Source organism: Lygodium microphyllum, chromosome 5 (genome assembly GCF_053477565.2).
Source record: "Lygodium microphyllum isolate KBCC chromosome 5, Lygodium_microphyllum_v1.1.10, whole genome shotgun sequence".
NCBI classification, from domain to species: Eukaryota; Viridiplantae; Streptophyta; class Polypodiopsida; order Schizaeales; family Lygodiaceae; genus Lygodium; species Lygodium microphyllum.
Genome location: NC_141139.1, coordinates 79,756,328 through 79,781,250, shown reverse-complemented (window position 1 = coordinate 79,781,250; position 24,923 = coordinate 79,756,328).

The following is a 24,923-nucleotide window of genomic DNA, read 5'->3' as shown; positions in this document are numbered from 1 at the left end:
AACATCACCTAGAGAAGGAAGGTGAGTTAAAAAATAAAACAAAACAAAACTAGGAGACAATGGTATGTGAAGAGGAAGGATCTCTACCAGCACCTCCCACACAGATGATTAGAGGATGAGACATGTTGCACCTAGGGTGTTAAGAGGGATACCACAACCCCTTGCACAAATCCCCCACAAATCATAAGGATTTTTTACAAATTTATGCTCTTGTTTGCTATGTAGAGGAGTCAATGGACAAAGAATTGTTCTTGAACCCCTCTATCTAATATGATGGAGAGGATAACCTAGTCCTTTTGGGCTATTAGCTAGTTCCAATTATGATATTGCTTAGAGGACTAGATTGTGGTTTTGGAGGCAATTAACCTTAGGAACTGTTGGAATTATGGACACCTTAGGAATATCTCTTCTCAATTCCTAGAAAAGAAATAAGCCAATAAAGGAAATGCCAAATTGACATGCCCCAAATGTATGTCACACACTTATATGCAGATTTCCTAAAGTAGAAAGCTTCTACCAATAGGGCAATTATTCCATCAATGCCCTTAGGTCTTTTTGGCATAAAATCCCTACATGAAGAAGCAACACCAATTCTCTCAATATAATAACTAAAGTTCAAGGAAATAAAACGAGAGTATTAATACAAGGTCAAAGCAATCTTGATTCTTTTACCATGGGAAGACAAGTCCTTGATGTTGAAGTAGCAATATCGATACCCAAAAAAAAAAAGTAAGGGAGTTCAAACATAGGAGAATACCTTGCCTCCAACCATCAAATGCAAATAATGGAGAAAGTTAGGGATTTGATAAAAGAGGATCAATCATACCTTAAAGAATAGACTCAATGTTGGATTATGATGCTTATGATCTCTTGAGCATAGGTCCACCATCAATCCTAGTCTACAATCAAGTATCTAACCCACCTACCAAAGGATTGAGTGAAGAATTGGCCACATCCTACCTCAGACAAGGGTCTACTAATCATAAGTTTAGGGTGCATAAATACAATGAAGTACATATAGGATTTCTAATTGTTGCTAGCCTCAATACACATGCTATAAACATGTTAATATCTCTTGGTTTGTTGATGAAATAAAAGAATGTAATGTAGCAAGTCTTCAAAGCATGAATGGACAAATTTTTAGGGCCAATGAGATTGATGCAAACATGCAAGAGTCTAACTCTAAGACACACATACCTACTAGTCTAATGCTCAACCTGGTTCTAGGAACCTAACTCTAAGACACACATACCTACTATTCTAATGCTTAGCCTAGTGCAAATCAATGCCTTCTAGAAAAGGGACTAAAGTGCAAATAGTCCTACTAGTGGTGGCATTGGGAGAAATGACATGACAAGGCATACTTGACACTAATGCATTCTTTGTCAAACAGTTTTGTAGGCAGGAGGTAGCCCTCTTGTGGAAACAACTAGCTTCAATAAGATGTTGGAAAATAGGAAAAAAGTTAGATCGTTTGGAGTTTTTAAAGACCAACCAATCAAGCTAGCAGGAATCTAGCTTTGAACTTCATTGTCATGAAAGGAGTGGACTATGGTATCATGCTAGGTAGACCTTGGACAAGGAGCACACAAGCAATTGGGATTGGGATAATAGATTCACACTCTTTGGAAACCAAAATGAGGCAATCCACATCAATATGGACACATGAAAGACTTCACTAGTTGAGATGTATGCCATCTTGGCGGTGCTCAAAGGGGGCTCACACAACAAACCTAACTATAGACCTCTCACTAAGTTTCCCGTAGGATGAGCATAATTGGATGCACATCCTTGCAATAATTTGAGTTTCTCTCAGGACAAATATGACTATGGTCAAAAGAACAAGCGCACAAGGGAAATTTGTGATTGCAAATGACAACTCAAAAGAACCCTACCTTGGATTTAATTTGCATATTGGCAAGAAGTGTAAACAAATGAAAAACTTCTTGCATGATCTATCACACACCCACAAAAAAGCTAGATTTAACTAGAGTCCTCGAGTACCTAAAGGGATTCTAAAACAACAACCTTGCAATAAACCTCAAGTCCCTCAAAGAAATCTTTGGAAGTGCAAAAATGGAAGTGGATTAAGGTGAATGACCTAAACCTCACATACAATTGTGGCTCTTTTGGAAAAAACTAGAGCACTAATGGTGAATGATGAAAAGATAGACAATGAGAAAAAGGCTCTAATGTTGACAATGAGACCATAGACTATGGCACAAATGGGTGGGTGATAGAATCATAGATGCTAACCCAAATGAACTTTTTCCTTGATCATTGATGGAGGAGTAGACAGAATGAATTGTGATCTGACTTGGCTTGAGTATCTTGAGGTAGTTGATTATGAATAAACAAGTCTTGACCAAGTAAAATGTACATCCCTATATGAAGTAGGAGTTGAATTTGAGCTATGATTCCAGGTGAAACATCCTCATCTATGATGAAGGATGTGACTTCAAGTCTAAAATTGAGGTTAGTTCAATGAGTGACCTAGAGATTCCTTGATCATCTAAAATTTGATGCACCAAAAGGGACCTCCCATTCCATCCAAGGTGTCGAATGCTAAATGAGGAGAGGAAGAAAAAAATAAGTATTCACAAGTTGAACACTAGAGAAAACCTCAAGATCTCTGCAAACATTTTACGAAGTTCAAGAAAGAAGATCACATGGGTTTCTCAATGCTAAAAGACGAGGACAAGTTAGTGAACCAATTAAAAAAACCCACCAAGTTTAAGAGAGGCAACTTGGTTAGAGAAGGGTAAAAGCCTTCAACTTAGTTTACTTTACACCACTTTAATGTCACATGTGTAAGATAGAGTATTGCCTTAATTTTGATGTATCCTTGGTAGGCATATATCTTCATGGATTAACTTCACCATTGCACCTTTCAATGATTCTAATAGGCATGATTGTGTGTGTATATTTATGATATATGGATTCTACCTATGTTTCCAATCTGATGGGTAACTCCCCATCAGAAGACTCACACATGGAGGCATGATGCCATTCCTTATGGAGCCATCAATTTCATTGACAATTTTTGGAGGAAAAGGATATGCTTTCATGTACAAGTTTCAAAAAAAATTATGTGGCATTTCCAATGCCATCTATCAAACGTTATTGTGGGGGGAATAGGTGTAATCCAAGTGTATATTCCATAATACTGATGTGGATGCCTATTGACATGATGATGGATTTAGACAAACGGACAAACAAACAAAGGAGTGAGAGAGTGTGGTTTTAATGGCATGTACTTATCCATTATCCTTGGCTTTACTACCAGTTTGGAGTTTCCCTTGTAGCATCACATAGACAAGTGATTGCTTAATTAGGATCTCCCATAGAAAAAAATATCTACAACTACTGCTTAAGGTAGATCAAAACATAGCTCGTGAACATAATCTATCGGATGGTTGAATATGTTGTACTATCTTATCAAGCCATCTCTTAGTATTGTTCTTACTAATTTCCTCATCTTGAGCATAAAAGCATAGGAAAAAAAGTTTCATAGCACTAAAGAGTGGAAGATCTAGTGCCCCATCATATGCCAAGCTAATCATTCTATGCTTATATAGGCCTATTCCATTAAGAGAGTGCATCAAAACATCATATATGGTCCTTCCTTTTCCATTTGTTAGTGTCATAATACCCATAAAACTTATCTACTTACCCCCTATACCTTTGTATGCAAGATAAGTAACATATACTATCAAATGTATCTCATGTACTCTATCTATACTCTTATCCCACATCACTAAGGAGTATGGAGATTCTAGCATAGGTACAATCTACATTTCCAATAGTTGACTTGACATTGCCAAAAGGAACTCAGTGTTCTGCATATTGACTTGTGTAGGAATAATACTCTGTAGTCCTTGGCATATTTGCAACATTTAGAGACATCCAAGTCAAAATGATGTTCAAATGAATCAATTGAGTTGTCCTTCTTTGCAACAAAATATATTAGTTTTCATAGTGGTAACGATCCTTGCATTATTTGCATCATGTATTGATGGAATTTGCATTAGAATTGGCTTTGCTTTCTTTTCTACTTCACAAATGTAGTTAGACATTGCCATTTTATGACAGTTAAGCAAAGCACGTACCTTGATTGCATCATGTTGCATAGTAATACATCCATCTCCCATACTCGATGGACCATGTACTTCATACATTTTGCACCATTCACATTTCATTACTCCTTTTTTGCTATCCCATAAAACATATTTGAGCCAAAGAGACTTTGCTTTCCATTGGGCTCTAAATTTTCTTACTAAACCTTGCCCTTTCTTTTCTTAGGCACATACAACATGTCTTGTGTTTTCCAAAGAATTTCCCCTTCCAAGCCATGAATATTACTTGAATTTTGTGTGGAACTTGACCCTTCCAAGCCATACATTAACATGGTAATCTATACCCCTCTACGTTCTTGGCCTATGACTTACATCAATACCTATAGCTTTAAGGAGTCTCTTCATGACTGCACAATGAGGCAAGTTTCTTACTTCTCTAGTTTATTTCCCATGTCTCCCCTCTTTTGAATTTTCTTTGGTGTGTGTGCTAAACTTTGCCTCATCAATTCCATCTAGTGAACCCTTATTAGATGCTTTTGTATGGCTTTGTAATCACACCACACTTAACATATGTATACAAACACAAACATGAACACACACATAGAGGTGGAGGCACACATACACATCAAGGGAACACTACCTTGGACCATGCTATGGCCAAGAAGCCTAGAGTTAGTACGCAGCCATGGCTAGCCTGTCATCTCGACTGTCGTCTCATCATCTGCACCCCCCCTCAACACTATCTCCCATGGGGTCTTTAAGACCACGGGGAGTTGGGATCAACGGATGTGGTTGAGGCCCATCCTCCCGACCACATTGCTAACGTTGATCCATACACAAGTAAACCCATCCCAAATTTGTGAACCAACCCACAATTTTAAACTTGTCCAGTCGAAAAAGGGCGGGTTTTATTGATTATAGCCAAAAGCTAGAGACGCCTTAACTCCCTATAATTGGTGTCATCCCAGAGAATATAGCACTGCCAACGAACTATAGATATGTTTTTTTCTCGAAAAGCGAAGGTTATTTTTTGGCTTTGTTCTCTGTGTTTGTTATCTGCATTTCTCCTTTGCTTCGTCCATCTCTACGCCCTGTGTTTCGACAGGAGGAGTTGTGGTGTCTCTACGTTCTTCTTCACCTTCTCCTCGTGTTGAGGTGGAGCCTGCGCACATCCTCACTGCACAGAAGGAGCTACGTGTTTTGCAAGAGAAGACCTGTGGGAGAAAATGTATTCTTATATGGTGAGTATCTTTAGTGTTAAACAAAGGTGGTCTCTTTAGATGCAAACGATGTCTAATGTTGTAGTAGAGTGGTTGATGGAGCTTTGAGCACAGAGTTGGACCTTGTGGTAAGAGAAGATATGGAATTTGAACTTTTTGAAGCAATGAATTAGCAAGGGACAAGTAAGTGCTCATCTCTATCTTGATTTTGATTTGTTGTTGAGCCTTCATGGCTGTGATGATAACCAGGTATGATCATAAAGTTTCTACTTGATAGTCATACTGGTGAGGATTCAAGTGCAAGTGGGTATTGATATGAGGAAACTCTTACAATGATATACAATTGGACATTTGCATGCGTCTATGGGCATCTTAAACATTAGTGTTGTTCTTGTATAATCTAGTGATCTAGGCAAAGAATTTTATTTTATGCATGATGCTTATGTTGTGAAACTTCCCCAAGGTCTCTCCCCTCATTCAAAGAGGTAGAGATTCATGTTGACCATTTAGCATTAATACATAGAATAGTAGAGGTTGATGCAATTTCTAGCATTTCTCACAAAGCATTGATTGTTCATCAAGAGGAGAACCCAATACAATGGATCTTGATTATGTAGTGGATGTGAATGGCGTTGATAGTGAAGTTGCCTACAATTATTATGTGTGGCATCAAAGACCACTTCAATTGTTGTTGAAGGATGCCAAAGGGTGTTCATCTTACATTAATCAAATTGGCTTATTTGAATCTGCATCGTACACCTATTATGTTTTTCTTTTCATTTAAATAAGCTCTTTTACTTTGATTGTGGAGAAAGTAAGTTGTTTAGGTGAGGGGTTACTAAAAAAATCTCCCCATATTTATTGGCTAGATGTTGCAAGAAGGGTTGTTTTTAAGTAGGCACAATAGACTAACTTGTAGAAGGGGGGCTCCATAATCAATGAAGGCTATTGGAAAGAGAGGGCTACGATAGATGATATAGAGGTGTCGATTCCCCTATGTTTGGAGGACACAATAGGTGAGGAGAACAGTGAAGAATGGGATCAATTGGGTGGTTTGAAAGGAGGCTCAATGGCCTGATTGGATCTAAGCACATCTGCATGTAGGACTACTATCATAGGTGTATTCAAGGAGAGTGTTGAATCAAAAGGGCTGTGGACATCATCCTTTTAGAAATGGAATTGAGGCAATAAATGAACAATATGTGAGTGGAACAATAGTAGAGCAAGTTTGCAGGTTTCTTGGAGTATCTCATTGAATCTTAGATTAGAAGTAATGTTTAAGCATATGTACTAATAATTATTCTTGGTTTCTCACTTGAAAATATTGGCAGTTGCATAAGAATGTTGGCAACATGCTATAGAGTGGACAATAGAGCAAAAAGCAAATAACAAAACTTGTGGATGAAGATGACTATCGAAAATAGGATAAGAATGGTTGCAACAACAAGGAGTTGGTATCTTGTATGTATCCAGAAGGAAAAATGTACAACATGCTACGTAATGAAGACTATTGCAACTCATGACATCAGCCTCCACAAGCCACAAGCAAGTGACCCAAAAAAAAAAAGAAGTCATGTTCCCTCGACTTTTTGGTTGCGTTTCTTCTCTTCTCTCTTTTCTAAAATTGTTGTCTCTTCTTATAACATAATCACTTTAAAGGAGGGTGTGTTACAACAATATCTTTTCTAGATGAAACCACATAGGTTTGTTGCATGATATAACCTTGAGAAATTATGTGAGTATCTTGCATTTCATATGCCACACTTGATGATACCATAGGACAATATATCAATGCTAGATTTACCTGCTCAAGTCATTGTTTCAACATGACCAAGGGGATCTTAATATACCCATGACTTTGCATTGGCCTCCTATATATGCTAGGGAAGAGCTTTGTGGTGGTTTGCCAATGCTTGATGTTTGAGTTGGGCCAACATTGTCTTTATCCACCAGGTTTTTCTCCTTCCAAGTGAACAAAATGAGCCTCTTGATTCTCTCTTAGTAGCAAAAAATGATGTAGGAGTTGCTAGCTTGAAGTGTAACTAATTATGGCTTAGGACTTTACACCACTAGTTTGTGAGATTTAGCTAGGCCTCACAATAATTTCTTTAGTGCACTATAATAAGGAGAGCATTGGGCATTAGTGTGTTTCTAAGAGGTGCAATCTTTTAAATAATTAAAGTATCTATTTTGACCATGTTAATGACTAGATTATTTTCCTTGGATGCATGTGTTCTATCCCCCATGCAATCTATATGTTAATGACAATATTATTTTCCTTGGATGCACTTGTTCTATCCCCAATGCAATCTATATGTTGTCCAAGCTTTGTGGCTATAGTGCATTATAGTGTGGTAAATAGATTTGCCATGTTTCTATCTTGTTTAACCTTGCCTTTTGCACAATAAGAATTAGTAAAAATGTTACTCTTGATGTGTTTTTAGCTAGACCATTGCATGCTACTATCTCGCTTTGTCCTTGGAAGTCTCTTTGTGTCTTGAAAGGTTTTTGAAATATTTGAGCTATAGGCAAGGGCACAAAATTGCAAAATTTATAAGCCAAGAAGCCACTAATGTAGAGATTCATATGTAAAGGCCAAAGCAAAGGATCCAATGATGTATAGGTCCATTGCCTCAATAGGTAACAAGAGGTAGTCCCTTAAACACAATTGATGCAACAAGCTAGATTTGTTAATGTAGCTAAGGATGTTTCCATAGGGAGCTTGTATAAAGACTAGGTAAGGAGTGTACCTTGTAGAGTAGTTGTTTAGGAAAGACCTCAGTGCTTAATGGCTTTGATCGATTGAAGGACCAGTAGATATATGGTGAAAGACAAGGTGCAATACATATGGGCCTCTACTGGAGACATTGGTTGCACTCAAGAACTATTTTTTGCAACAGCAACAAATGACGATAGAAATCTCCTAGCAACAATACATTTTCTTTCTAGTTTTCGTATTTTCCATGTGATGAAGATTGCATGGCCATTCCTCACTGTAGCAAAGTTGCTCCGAGTGATGTTGGCATAATCAATAAAGGTAGGAATACAACCAGTCCTCATGAATGCCCTTTATTGAGCGCTCTACTTAGAGCACATGCATATGAAGTATGCCCATGAGTGCAAATAGCTAGATTTCCTATGTGATTCCCTAGTTTCTCTAACTAGGAAATGTTCCATTTTTATTATTATTTACTTTCCCTACTTATCTGTATTTTTAACTAGGCAATAGATAGGGAATTTCTTTTTTTTTCCTATGTAGGGAATGATTAAAAAGTTCATTGTGTAGTATTTTGTGCAGCTTGTAGTGCATGAGTTAAATCCATGCATAAATGAAATTTATGTAAAAGATGCAGGATGGGATGAGTTCAAGAAAGCTATAAAGGAGAAGTTTTTTTATTGAAGATACATATTTGATGACTTGTGGGATAGGGTGAGGGGAGTAAGTGATTCACGTCGCTCCTCATCTCACCTCGACCCACCTCAATCATCATCTCCTCCCCTCTTGAGTATCCAAGCAACGCGCCCCATTGCATATTCACGATTGGATATAGTTCGGTTGACATATTTAAGAATGGCTCTCATGTTAAGACGAGGGGGCAAAAAAGTGCCACCTCAATGTGTGTTCTTATTAATTGTAATGCTTTCTATGTGTTGTATTTCTTGTAGTTGTGCTTGGTTGCATTGTGTGTGGTTGCTTTATGGTATCATTTTAGATTAGAGAGTTCCGTACATACCGACTTCATGGCTTTATATTCAAAACTCTGTGTGGATGTCGACTGGGCTTTGTTGGATGCATTGCGGTGCGTAGAGGAAGCATCCACCCGTACTATGAATTTGTTTGCCATGTAAGTTTACTAAACTGATTACATCTTTCTTGGTGGTTGCTTGATGATTAGGGCTTGGGGTTTTATTATTTTACTAAACTAATTTTGGCTTTCATTCATAGTTGGATGGAGTATGTGATTCCAAGAGAGCATGTGCGTGATGTGTGTTTCGTGGATAGTTTGTGGTTTCCATACATCAATATAGTCGAGCCACAAGACGATGATGTGTCATTGAGAAATTACTTTGATGGTTGCGATCCCAGGAGGGCCACATTTATATTTCTTCTAGTGCTTGTGAGGTTTGTAGTTCTTGCATGCATACTTAATGGAAATGACAAATCATAGCCCTTTGATGCGCTGAGTTTAATAGCAATCTTTGATGTACAGGTCCCATTGGTGCTGCCTATTTGTGGTCTTCAATCCTATGTTAAAAATGCTTGACAAATTACCTGGTGATCAAGGTGTCATCCTGTGCCTTGACTCATTGGGATGCACTGATTTCACGGAGTGTCTATCCTATGTACACAGGTATCTTAACAATCTATATGCATCCATGTAATATGTTGTGTCATATGTGTATTCTGTTCATTGCTTTTGTGTGTGTGTTTCAGGGCCATGTTTGCATTATTGAGGCGTTGTACAGACCTTGAGTGTGCCAAGTTTCTATCGGATGTGGATAAAATGAAGCTCGTCCACATTAAGGTGTGCCACTATAGTGTTAAAGTAATATTGTCACTTAGAAATGTAACATAGGATTGTTCACATAAAGATGAAGCAGTTGTTCACATAAAGATGAAGTGTTTCTTTTCACAAGCCCCTCAACAAACAAATGCAGTAGACTGTGGATTCTAAGTGATGGCTTACATAATACTACTCATCGAGGGTAGCATGGTTGGGAAACCAACCAAGATTTGTGTAAGCCTACACTGATATAATTGCCTTTTGCTATGCGACTTTGAATAGTCTAGTGTGCATTTGGCAATCCATAATCAACTTATCATATTGCAATTAACAAGAAAATGGTTCAATGCCGCATATGTTACATCTTTGAAGGAGAACCTCCACCAGTGGGCACTTGGAGTGTTGGAGAGGTGATCTTGTGTGGATTATTCGATTGTGGACGTGTACTTGGTTTGTGGCAGTCATGGACTACTCACTTGTCATGGGTTATGAGTACTAAATGTGGATTATGTTATGGATTATGTTATGGTTATGATTACTTTTTGTTTTCATGTACTTGTCATGGATTATGAATACTTGATGTGGATTATGCCATGGATTATGTTATGCGACATGGATTACATAAGACTACTCATCAAACTACTTATTGTCATGTTGTTGTGACAGATTTTGGTTGTTGTGGTGTACTTGGTTAAGGCTTTATGGTCTCTTATATAAGGATACTTATGCAAGGTTTCTTATGTTAAATTTTTTTATGTCAAGGTTTCTTATGGATCTTGGTTAAGGCTTTATGGTTTGGATTTAATGCTTTATGGTTTGAGAATAGTGCAAAAATGGTTTCTTATGTTAATGCTTTATGGTTTCTTGGGTTATGCTTTATGGTTATTGCAATGAATAGAATGAAGGGTCCATGCTAGCAACGAAATTCCTTACATCCTTACGCAATGAGCACGCAGTTTAGGGTTAATGCTTTGGGGTTAATGCTTTAGGGTTAATGCTTTAGGATCTTGGTTAATAAGGCTTTAGTATTTGGATTCCTGTTTCTTATGTTAAGATTTTTTATGTCAAGGTTTATTATGAATGCAATGAAAGCAACGAACATCCTCACATCCTTATGTAACGAGCACGTGGTTAATGCTTAAGGATATTATGATATGGTTTAGGGTTAATTCTTTGGGGTTAATGGTTTAGGGTTAATGCTTTAGGATCTTGGTTTAGGCTTTAGTATTTGGATTCCACCAGGTCTTATGTTAAGGTTTTTTATGTCAAGGTTTCTTATGTCAATGAATAGAACAAATGCAACGAAAGCAACAAACATCCTCACATCCTTACGGAATGAGGTTAGTTTTCTCTGTCTTTTTTCCATTATCCTCATTTTTCTTTTTTCCCTTTTTATTTTTCTTCCACTGGTATTAGTCCTTTAAGATGTGTCCCTTTTTATTATACAAGAAGTATTTTACCTCCTTTTTGCTATGTAACTTGCTTCTTAACTTGCCTCTCTCCCATGAGAGTTCTCCTTGGCATTTGACCTTCCTCTCACCATAAATATACTAGAGATCTTTGATCTTGCATTGTTCTTTCTATTCACCTCCCCAATGAGTAAGATGCTCTCAACATTAGCACTTATAAGACCACCTACGAGTGCAGAGTTACCAATAGCAGTCTTGAAAGTGTTCTAACTCTAAGGCAAGGTGACTAACAAGAACATGGCCTTCGGTGAATTGTGAAAGACAATCTTTTGATATGTCAATTGGTTCAAAATAGTATTCAACTCATTGAGGTGAGAAGCTCCTCCTCCACATCAAGATAAATGAGTTTTTGCAATCATAAACCTCTGAGGCTACACTTTTTTTTCACATACATCACCAAGATTTTTCCATATACTATATGCACCTTCTATGTTTTTCATATTAAGATACATGGACTTTGAGAGTGTTATGATAATAGTGGAGAATGCTAACTCATCTATTTCCTCATCTATGTTTGGATTCATGTCCCTAGGCTCATAAACAAGACACCAAAACCAAGATCTCAATCTCTCTCTATTGAACAAACATAAAACTCGGTTTACCTTTCAACAATAGAGAACAATCTAATTTCTCTCTATTGAAGAGACGTAAAGCCCAACTTAGCTTCTAGCAAGTATGCCTCCTACTTTTCCACTTAAGATGACCCCTTGCTTCTCGAAAACAAGCTGCCCTTGTGCTTAAGAAAGCCATTTGCTTGCATACATCAAAACCTTGTACCAAGATCTCTTCTTGAAAGTCCAAAGTCCAAAGCTATTTTTCTTCAATCCCACCCACTAATGGCTACCCAAATCAATGTGAAAATTGGTTTTTTCTACCCCAAATTGAGCCTTGGTTGCTCAAGCATCTATTGACTTAGATCTAGATCTTGACAATGAGAATAGTACCTTTATTAATGTGCGAGTAGCAAGCATCAATGTTGAAGAAGAAACTTGAATCCTCAACCTTTATAATAAAGCTTCACTCCTCATCCTTCTTGCTCCAAGCATAAGCTTCCACAAACATCGAATGTCGCTTTCATGCTAGTTGAGAGGGAAACAATGGTGAGATGCAAGTTATAAGCTATGGAGAGCAAGAGGGTTGAGAGAGAGAAGAACACAAGAGAGTTATGTGGGTACAAAATGAATGGTACCCTTATTCTTTGTTATTTTCACTTCTATATGATTGCATAGGGTGTACATGTACATGGGGTGCCTACTAGGCTATTGGTAATTGTCATTTACCCTAACATACTTATTTGTTCTTCCATAAATCCCATAGTAGTCTCCATAAGGCTATAAAAGAATATATAATTACAAGAGGCTATCTCCATGCAGACTACATCCCCTCCTTGACTAATGGAATTTAACTTGCATTATTTATTCAAAAAGCAACAAAAAATTTGAAAAAAGGGAAATAAAAGAAAGAGAAATGGAAGAGATAAGCTAAAGAAGAAGAGAGGCTGAACACATGCACGACACCTAGGGAGTTACCAAACCCTAGCCTCTCCCCATACTTCACCACCTTAGGCACCTCAAGGGTAGGATTCCTTCATTGTAACTAAAGACTTGTCATCCTAAGATGCTCTAGCAATACATTGCACAAATATTCACGCAATTGGGTCCTCAAGTGTGAAAGAATACCGTATGCTAGTTTGATCCAACTTCCTATTGCACTATACATGTACTTCACACTACTAGTAAGGGAGTGCACATGATTACTACTATAGGTACATCACCACCCATGAAGAAAACCCAAGGACTTTAGTGATTACCTATACTTCTTCCATCTCCCATCCATTCTATAGCAACACTCTACCATATGAATCCATCACTTGCATCCTCAAGTGCCATCCTCCATGAAAATGAAGACAACCCTAATTCCTACACCCAAAATGCTACCACCCCTTTGACAAGACACCACATCAAGTGCATTCCTAGCAAGAAGCATCCCATTGTCGTGTTGAGTACTAAGGGACTGGCATTCATCTTGGAGGGGGTGATATTAGCCATTGAGAGCAACAAAGCAAGAGCAATGAGAAATCCCAATACTAGAATTCTATGGATTATTTTTTTGGGAATATCACCCAACTTTGACAGCTAATGATTAATTGGCTACAATGTAGTTCATTGTAAAATTCTTTCAAAGAGAGAGGGCTCACTCCCGTGAGAGTTGTCAAATAACTCCCATAGAACTTTAGACAATAGAATTTGTAGTCCATGAAGGCAAGTGCTTAGAAAGAATGAGCTAGAGAAGTGGATGCCTACCAAAGGCTATAGTAGCCCATATATACAAAAATTTACATGTTTTGGCTTGAAATTCACTCAAAAATAGGGTTTTCTCTTAACATTCACCCAATTTTCTAAACTCTTCATTGTTAATCAACCAAGCATCACCTATCTACAAACTAGAAACCATGGGTCCCTTATTTTTTACCTTTGTGCCAGGAGGACATGCAAAAAAGAGAGTCCATATATAAGCCAAAGAAATTAAAATAAAGGCATTCTTGGGTATATGCCAGTTGCTTCCATGGATAGAGAGTGAGTGAGTTGTGGGGGGGGGGGGGATTTGAGGTTGAGATTGCGAGGCACAAAAGTGGACAACTTGTTGACTTCTCCATCTCCTTCTCCATCATCATCATCTTTGTCTCCTTCTTATCCTTATTTTGCAATGGTGGCTAAAGCATGGAATCGTTATGTCATAGATCAAGCACTTGGAGCGAGAGGACCATGCAAGGATCATGAGACTACATCAAGCTATGGATTAGTGGATTAACTACAATGAGATAGAGAACAAATATTGCTAATTTAACCAAGGTGTGTCTACTACAACCTTGGAAACACTTAGTCTCTTACTTGCTTGAAGGGGTAAACTTGATCATTTGGAGAGTGGAAAAAAGCAATTAGGTGAGAGCTAGTCCATTGAAGTAGCTTGAACTCTTGCAAGAATAAGATCTCTGCTCACATCCCATTGTTCATTGTGTGGGAAGGTCAATGGTACTCTAGTGATGTTCTTGCAACATTGAGATTATATTCTCCTTCATTCCATGTAGATTGTTGATGTGATTCCTGCACAAGTCTTGGACTCTCCTTAGGAATCACTACAACAACCTTCATTCCCATGTAGGTTGTTGTAGTGATTTCTACACAAGTCTTGGACTCTCCTTTGGTTTGTTATCTAGTCACATCATCATCCATTTGCACAATGACCAAGTTATCTTTGAGACACTTAATTTTTGAGGTCTCTTATGGACTCCAGGGACATGCAATCTTGGACTTTTTCTAATTCCTTGGCCAAAGCAACTTGTCTCATCATGCATGCACTCTAGATGATTGAACTTCTACATTATCCAACTTCTTGCCTTGCAGAACCCAAGAGCTACTTGAGGATACCATCGTCGAAAGTGAGGTCACTCCTTTCCCTCTCACACAACCACATTCCTTGTATCTTTGTACATTTTTGTATAGAATTCATGAATCTTTCTAGGGGTGATCCAACTTTGAGTTTATATCCTTCTTGAGAGCTTCTATCACCCCTTTAGCCATATATTTGAATTCTACTTGATTAAAGTAGTACTTGATGATGTTGCCACTATGAAGCTCAAAAGAGATGAGATATAACAAAACAAGAATATGATAAGAGAGGAGGAAATCAAAATTTGGCCCTTCACTCTATGAAAGAGATGAGATATAGAAAAATAAGAATATAATAAGAGAAGAGACCATCAAAATCAACTTAACTATTTACCATTAAGTAAGCCATGTGCCACCTCCAAGGCTAGAATAGTGATCAAGTCTAGCCTAGTAGCCAAGAAGGCTAAATGAGTTGAAAGGAAGAGTTGGTAGTCCTTAGCATCATGTAATATCTCCCCCCCGTGCCTCCCCCATGAGAACCCCCCCTTTAATTTTTTTTAAATTTTAATTCAATTGTTTTTACTCTCCCTCTCTCTCCCTACAGACAGCATGTCGGGCAGAGAGAGAGAGAAAGGGAGTAAAGAGAAGGAGAGGGGGGCATGTAGCCCCACAGGTGGAGGGGTGGCGGCCGTTAGACGGCCATAATCCCCCCCATATACCACCCCCCTCCCCATTATAAATGGGAGCCCCTCCCTCCCTAGTGGACAGACAGTGCCCCCCCCTTCGTCGTCAGGAAACGCCCCCCCTGCCTGACAGCAACCCCCCCTCCTCATCATCATCGCAAGGAGATGCCTCGGCACGCTGCTCTGACGGAGAGTGCAAGAATTATATCTCTCATACGTGCATCTTCGAGTATGGCCCCGAAGCGTAGATCTACAAGGATAGCTGAAAACCCCGCAAGAGTGGATGGCGGCTTGAATCAAGATGGTACCACAACCACGAATGGTCTATCATCAGGCGTAAATACCACTAGAATCAAGACATCACTCCAAACCCAGGTTGCTCTATTATTAAATCATAGATTATAATTATCATGGTGAAAATCATATTCACATGCATCACATTGATTGCGCGATTGATGGGTAATTGCCTTGGTATGAATTTAGTTGTGATGTTTGTAACAAACAAGATAAATTTCGTTGTAAGATGACATCATAATAGGTGAAATTCATTAGGTAATTGCATCGTAAATTACCAAAAAAAAATATTGCATGAATTTTGGCATAAAGTGCATTGCTCCTTGCACAAGTCCTTGCAAAATACACTTCAAAAGAAGCAAAGTGCATCTCCCTATCGCAATATGGATTCTAAGGTACATGTAATAAACTATAGAAAAGATTAAAGTGCAACTAGACTCATACAATAATCACATAAAGTTATAAAGATCAGATCATTCACGAAGGTTATAGATCGTGTAAATAATTACATAGAGGATAATGTTAAGATTGCATACATAGAAAGTACCTTTGCATGTGTGGCATAAAATATCGTATGGATTATATCAAAATTGTAAGCATTGAAATGAAGGCATGGCATTACGTTGCGTGCATTAAAGTTGTTGGAAAAATTCAACGTTGTTTGTAATTTACCAAATGGGACTAAGATCCATGAGTCCCATGTCAAAGTCCTTGGTGACTTCAAGAGGGATAGTAGGTAAAAGCTTAGTGCATGTGAGAATTATTAAGAGGGCTTAAGAATATTATACTTAAGACGGAGCAGGAACTGTTCTAAACAGAACCATTTTGACCAACCATGGTCAAGGGGATAGACAATCTTGATCAATTAAGATCAAAGATAAAGGTACATAGGTACTTCAAGGGATCTAGGAGATAACCAGAAAGTTGACCAACCAAGGATGACGGGGTCGTCCATGATCTATTTTACAAGGAGATCTAAGGTAAGGATAATTAGGGTTGGTAGGGTACAAACCCTAACCCAAAGAGAAAGGGAAAACAAGCAACCTAGCTTGCCAAGCCCCTAGAATCTCACCTAGTCGCGAATGATCTTGGACCGAATGCTAGGAGCATTCGGGAAGAAGGAATCACACCTTAGCAGTTGGTCGTACGAACGACCACTGAAATGATCGTGATTGTACACTTAGATACATTGTTTGAATTTCTTTGCTCAAGGAACTAATTCAAGGCAAAACACTTAATGCTTCAAGTTAAAATCTTGGAGGGAGAGGCAGGTTTCATTACCTCCGACTACCTGCCTGGCCCTATCCAAGGGGGTTACTAACCGTGTCGGGTATATGGACCAAACCCACCACGAGAAGTCTATCCGTGGGTGCTGCTTGGAGCGAGAGGATGCTTGGGTGCCAGGAGAGGCTCTGGCTATAAATTCATTGCCTCCGGATCATGCACAAGAGGCCGACATGACTTGAGATGGGATCTCGAGGCCCGTGTACTAGTCTACGGTGAAACTTGGAGCAGCAATCCTGTTGATTGCTGGGATAGCCTTCGGGCATGATACTTGATGTATTCCAAGACTATGATAAATAAAGATCAGATATTTGAAAAAGGAACTTGCTTGATTTTTTTTTTAATGTCAATGCCTAAGTTGCATGAAGAAACATGTGTTTAAATTGATTAATTAAGGAAGCTGCTTTTGCATATCAAACATAATGCGGTAGGTAATTAGATAACTAAGAAACCCGAGGAAAGTGCGGTGGGCGTGACTTGGGTCCGTCCTACGGAAGGGTGGTCCCGGTTAGCTGGAAACTTTTCTCAAAAGACGTGAAAACGATACTATGAAAACCTAGAGTCAGTAGAGTTAGAATCCCGATTTATGTTGTTTTAGGGGAGCGGAATGGGACTATGCCTTATGGGCAGAGAGGTTGAGCTTCGTATCCCTCTCGTTTCCCATTCTCCATGAACCAAGTGCAGCATAAATCCGCTTCGACTTAGTTGTTCCTATGCAAAAAGTGGTTCATCTAGGCTTGACGCTAGCTACTCCCTAGAGACTTGGCTGATAGGAAAGAAACCTTGACTTCAGGTCGGTCCTAAGTGGGAACGGCCGGATACTTCTGCTTCGGGGCAGACTCGAGAAGACCTAGATCGCAAACCCTGTGACATTCCTTGCGAGTGCCAGGTGGTGCTTTCTAGACTCCCCTCCCGATGGGTTGCAAAGATGTTCCCACAAGTGGTCAAGCGGACACATCACAGTTGGTATCGAATCATTGAGATCTAGAGATTACAAGGGAACTTAACAGAGGAAAATAAAGGGGATAAGGGGATAAACAGGGGAGGGCGAGTAGAACAGAGCAATGTTTTCTGTTGAAAATAATTTTTTACTCACTTATGGATGTTGGATTGTAGAGTCACGAAGCATAGAGCAAGTTCTTAGTGTTCCAGGTCATGTTCATGACTGCAATGCATGCTTCGAATTATTGTCAGAGGCTTGGCATGATGAATATTCTGGACCGCATCTATAATCCTTCACCCCTTATGATGAGCGGAGATGAACAGGAGACTCAGGAATATACTACATAGCAGCCCACCGACTCGCGTATCTTCAGACCACCTTGAAGAGAATCAAGTGGATGGAGGATTCAAAGATCGTGAAGCTGTTTATCTTTGTCGAAGCTCGTGTAAACGCAACTTTTCATGTTAGCGGTTGGCAAGTCAAGAAGAACAAGTATGTTTATGAAGGAGTGACCCAGGTAATCTCTGTTGACAAAATCAAAGTGTTAGGGTGCTATGAGAAGAACGGGTATCAAAGGAAGGGATACCCCAAGCTTCCTTTGACTTACCGTTTCCTGAAAATCCATGATCCCACACCATATTATTATTTCGTCCCTATAGCCGATTGTAACACAATCCTAGTTTCCCCAAACTGATGTATCAATCAGCCTATCCTACTTATCCAAATAAATGTACTCAAAGGGTTATGCCCTCATGAATAAATAAGACTTTTTACCATTGTCTACCTTGATCATAAATGTTAACTAAGGTGTTAAGTGATTAAATCACTTAGTTTTAAAAAAAATTGTGCTAGTCATATTAACGTAATATGAGAACGTATGATAAAGATGTTAATGTAAAGAATCTTATTGTTCAGACGCAACCCCAAGTGCAGGTTCCAAATCTGACTCCTGTACTAAGTCCAACTATGGCTCAAGAGAAGAAATTCCTTCTCAAACAAATTAAGCCACCCGAGTTTGATGGCAAGGGAAGGATTGTTCAAGCTAACGTCGAGATCTGGATTGAGTCCATGGAGGACTATTTTGAGGCAGCAGGAATTGCACTTGCTAACCAAGCCATGCTCACCAAACTTAAGCTTACATGCGAAGCGAGACTTTAGTGAAAATAGTGGTGCAGAGACCAACCGATCTGAGAGGGGACAGTCACTTGGGATAAGCTTAAGGAAGCTGTGCGAGGGAGGTATCTGTCACTTGCCTACCGCACACAAAAGATGAATGAATGCTATGACTTAAAGCAGCTAGGATTATCCCTTGAAGCATATTATTCGAAGTCTGTTTCACTCCTAAAGTATGCACTCCTAAAGTATGCACTCCTAAAGTCCAAATCGCCAATTCTTGGTGATTCAAACTCCATCAAAATATCAAGGTAAAAGCTTCAAAACCCTGATTGACTGTGGCAGTACACATTCCTTCATCTCACCAATCTGTGCAAAAAGATTAGGGATGGCCACAATAGATGCACCTACCTTACTTGTGGAATTAGCAAATGGTCGTGAGGTCACTTGTACTAGGAAAACTGCTAAGGTGAAATTCCTACTGGATGGGAAGCCAACTTCTGTGAGATTCAGGGTAATGAACCTAGGTGTCCACGAATTTTTACTCGGAATGGATTGGCTAATACCCAATGATGCCCACATCCACTATGGGAAGGGCCAAGTCTCCTTCCGAAATTCTGAAGGGGAACTAGTCACGACTCAAGGTGAGGCTGGTAAGCCAAAAATACAGTTGGCAAAAGCAACACGGACAATAAAAGGTGTTCAAAAGGGTCTACCTGACTATCTAATTAAACTAAATAAGCTAGATCAGAATCAGGAATCCGAAGAAGAACCTTCATGGTTAAAGGAATACGCAGACGTATTCCTTAAAGATCTAATGGAACTTCCTCCCCAAAGGGAAGTCGACTACGAAATCAAACTTGTGCCAGGAGTTGCAACGATTGCAAAGAGGCCGTATAAGATGTCCATTCCGAAAGCTATCAAACTAAAAGAGCAACTCAAGCAACTGTTAGATCAAGGCTATATCTGACCTAGCAATTCTCCATGGGGAGCTCCAGTGCTGTTCCAAAAGAAGAAAGATGGAACGCTTCACCTATGCATTGACTACAAAGGATTGAATCAAGCAACCATAAAAAATAAATACCCCATTCCAAGAATAGATGAATTACTTGACCGTCTTCAAGGGGCGAAGATCTTCTCAAAGATAAATCTCAGATCTAGATATTATCAGATAAGAATCAAAGAAGAAGATATCATGAAGACTGCGTTTAGTACAAGGTATGGACACTTCAAATTCCTAGTGATGTCATTCGGGCTGACGAATGCTCTTGCTACCTTCAATATAGGTTAATGCAGGATGTCTTTAGGCCCTATCTTGATGACTTTATACTCATCTTTTTTGACGATACCCTAGTCTACTCAAAACAAGGAAAGGATCATGAACCCCAGCTTCGCATTGTTCTTGAAACAATGAGAGCACACAAGCTTTATGCCAAGAAGAAGAAGTGCGCATTTTTCAAGCGACAGATTGAATATCTGGGATTCATTGTATCAGTAGAAGGAATTTCAGTAGATCCAGCTAAGGTCAGAGATGTTCTGGAATGGCCAACACCAGCTTCTGTCAAAGAAATACAAAGTTTTCTTGGGTTGACTGGGTGGTACAGGATTTTCATCAAAGATTATGCTTTGATTGCATCACCTCTGATATGACTGATCTACTAAAGAAACAAGTAGCAATTGTATGGACACCTACTGAACAGACCAACTTTGACAAACTAAAGCAAAGCTTAGTATCAGCACCCATCCTAAAACTTCCTGATCTTAGTAAGGAGTTTGAAGTGGTAACTGATGCTAGTGCACTTGCTTTAGGATGTGTACTTATGCAAGGAGGTCATCCCATAGCATATTCTTCAAGAAAATTGAAGAGCCATGAAAGGAATTATGCTACCCACGACCTGGAGCTGTTGGCTGTCATCCATGCTCTCAAACTTTGGAGACATTACTTGCTACGTAACAAAATTTCTTTAGTAACGGACCACAAGAGTCTTAAATGTATTTTCACTCAGAATGAGCTCAATATGAGGCAATGTCGATGAATCGAAGTGCTGGAAGAATATGATTTTGAAATCAAATATAGGCCTGGAAAAGAGAATGTAGTTGCCAATGCACTCAGTCGCAAGGCATTTCTAAATTCTCTCATTTTCCAAGATCCGTCAACAGCAAGATCTCTAGCCACAAAGATATCAATGTCAAAAAACCCGATTCTTGAGCTAGCAAAAGAAGGGGCATATCATGACCCAGTCTATCAAAAAATGCTAAGGGAAATCCCCATCAAGGATCAAGACCCGAAGCTAAATACGAAGTATGAAGAATTCTCCATCAATAGTGGACTTGTCTACTTTAGGACAAGATTGTGTATCCCTGCAAGCCAAACTCTCAAGCAGAAGATACTTTGGGAAGCCCATGACTCCCCTTTCTTAGGACATCCTGGTTATGCCAAGACCCTTAATACGATCAGAAAGAGCTATTATTGGGAAAGGCTCAAGGGAGACATACTCAAATATGTCACAAAATGTTTGTCTTGTCAACGCATTAAGGCAAAACATGTTAAAATGCCTGGGAAATTGCAACCACTTGACATTCCATAAATGAAATAGGAGTTCATTAGTATGAACTTTATTGTTGGCTTACCCCAAGTTCAGGGAGGATATAACTCTATTTTGGTTGTAGTAGATATGCTCACGAAGGTCGCACATCTCATCCCTGTCAAGACGAACTATAAAGCTTCAGACATCACAAGATTATTCATCAAGGAAATATTCAAACTTCATGGGTTACCCAAAAGAATCATTAGTGATCGTGACTCTCTTTTCACATCACACTTCTGGAGGGCTATCTTTGAGGCTATTGGAACTCAACTTTGTTTCAGTAGAGCATACCATCCCCAAACTGATGGTCAAACAGAACAAGCCAATCAAGTCATTGAAGATATACTTAGGGCATACTACTGTCACGAACCCAAAAAGTGGATTCAATACTTACCCCTGGTTGAGTTTGCCTACAATGCTTCTTACCAACAGAGTATTCAGATGACCCCTTTCCAAGCATTGTATGGGCATGATTGTTGTACCGCTTTGAACTTCTCAGATCCAACTTTGAGGGTAGAAGCTTCAAGACAGATGCTGGAAGACATGGATGATCAACAAGACATTCAAGCTGCCAAGGATAGACAGAAGGCCTACGCTGACTCAAAATAACAAGACAGATCCTTCGTGGAAGGTGATATGGTCTTCATCCATGTACGCCCTAAAAAGAGTTCACTATCCTTGGGAGAGTACAAGAAGCTAAGTCCGAGGTATTGTGGACCTTATAAGATCATCAAGTGCCTAGGGCCTAATTCTTACAGACTACAGCTACCCACAACTCTAAAGATTCATAATGTATTCCACGTTAGCCTATTGAAAAAGTATCTACCTAATCTGAATCATGTACTTGACGATCAGCAAATTGTAATGCCTAGCCAAGGAGTCCTTGAGCTACGGCTTGATAGAATCCTAGATGTTAGGGAGAGGCATTTGAGATCAAGGACCTTGAGAGAATACCTCATCTAGTGGAAAGATTATCCAGAAGAGGAAGCCACTTGGATGGATGAAAATACTCTCATCCAACAATACCCCCAGGTTTTCTCGAGATGAGGACATCTCAATTCCTCTAAGGGCCCTATGCCTCCCCCATGAGAACGCCCCTCTTTAATTTTTTTTAAAATTTTAATTCAATTTTTTTTACTCTCCCTCTCTCTCCCTGTCGATAGCATGTCGGGGAGAGAGAGAGAGAGAGAGAGAGAGGGAGTAAAGAGAAGGAGAGGGGGCATGCAGCCCCCTAGGTGGAGGGGTGGCGACCGTTCAATGGCCATCTCCCCCCCCATATACCACCCCCCTCCCCATTATAAAGGGGAGCCCCCCCCTCCCTCGTGGACAGACAATGCCCCCCCCTCCTCATCATCATTGCAAGGAGACGCCCCGGCACTCTGCTTTGACGGAGAGTGCAAGAATTATATCTCTCGTACGTGCATCTTCGAGTATGGCCCCGAAGCATAGATCTACAAGGACAGCTGAAAACCCCGCAAGAGTGGATGGGGGCTTGAATCAAGACGGTACCGCAACCACGAATGGTCTATCATCAGGCGTAAATACCACTGGAATCAAGACATCACTCCAAACCCAGGTTGCTCTATTATTAAATCATAGATTATAATTATCATGGTGAAAATCATATTCACATGCATCACATTGATTGTGCAATTGATGGGTAATTTCCTTGGTATGAATTTAGTTGTGATGTTTGTAACAAACAAGATAAATTTCGTTGTAAGATGACATCATAATAGGTGAAATTTATTAGGTAATTGCATCATAAATTACCAAAAAAAAACTTGCATGAATTCTAGCATAAAGTGCATTGCTCCTTGCACAAGTTCTTACAAAATACACTTCAGAGGACATCAAAAGAAGTAAAGTGCATCTCCCTATCGCAATATGGATTCTAAGGTACATGTAATAAACTACAAAAAAGATTAAAGTGCAGCTAGACTCATACAATAATCACATAAAGCTATAAAGATCAGATCATTCAAGAAGATTATAGATCGTGTAAATAATTACATACAGGATAATGTTAAGATTGCATGCATAGAAAGTACCTTTGCATGTGTGGCATAAAATATCGTATGGATTATATCAAAATTGTAAGCATTGAAATGAAGGCATGGCATTATGTTGCATGCATTAAAGTTGTTGGGAAAATTCAACGTTGTTTGTAATTTACCAAATGGGACTGAGATCCATGAGTCCCATGTCAAAGTCCTTGGTGACTTCAAGAGGGATAGGTAAAAGCTTAGTGCATGTGAGCATTATTAAGAGGGCTTAAGAAGATTATACTTAAGATGGAGTAGAAACTGTTCTAAACAGAACCATATTGACCAACCATGGTCAAGGGGATAGACAATCTTGATCAATTAATATCAAAGATAAAGGTACATAGGTACTTCAAGGGATCTAGGAGATAACCAGCAACTTGACCAACCGAGGACGACGGGGTCATTCATGATCTATTTTACAAGGAGACCTAAGGTAAGGATAATTAGGGTCGATAGGGTACAAACCCTAACCCAAAGAAAAAGGGGAAACAAGCAACCTAGCTTGCCAAGCCCCTGGAATCTCGCCTAGTGGCGAATGATCCAGGACTAAATGCTGGGAGCATTCGGGAAGAAGGAATCACACCTTAGCAATTGGTCGTACGAACGACCACTAAAATGATCGTGATTGTACACTTAGGTACATTGTTTGAACTTCTTTGCTCAAGGAACTAATTCAAGGCAAAACATTTAATGCTTCAAGTTAAAATCCTGGAGGGAGAGGCAGGTTCAATTACCTCCGACTACCTGCCTGGCCGTATCCAAGGGGGTTATTAACTGCGCTGGGTATATGGACCGAGCCCACCGCGAGAGGTCTCTCAGTGGGTGCTGCTTGGAGTGGGAGGATGCTTGGGTTCCAGGGGAGGCTCTCGCTGTAAATTCCTTGCCTCCAGATGCCGCACAAGAGGCGACATGACTCAAGATGGGATCTCGAGGCCCATGTACTAGTTTATAGGCGAAACTTGGAGCAGCAATCCTGTTGATTGTTGGGATAGCCTTCGGGCATGATACTTGATGTATTCCAAGACTATGATAAATAAAGATCAGATATTTGAAAAATGAACTTTCTTGAAATTGTTTTTTTATGTCATTGCCTAAGTTGCGTGAAGAAACCTATGTTTAAATTGATTAATTAAGGAAGCTGCTTTTGCATGTCAAACATAATGTGGTAGGTAATTAGATAACTAAGCAACCCAAGGAAAGTGCAGTGGGCGTGACTTGGGTCCGTCCTACGAAAGGGTGGTCCTGGTTAGCTGGGAACTTTTCTCAAAAGACGTGAAAACGATACTATGAAAACCTAGAGTTAGTAGAGTT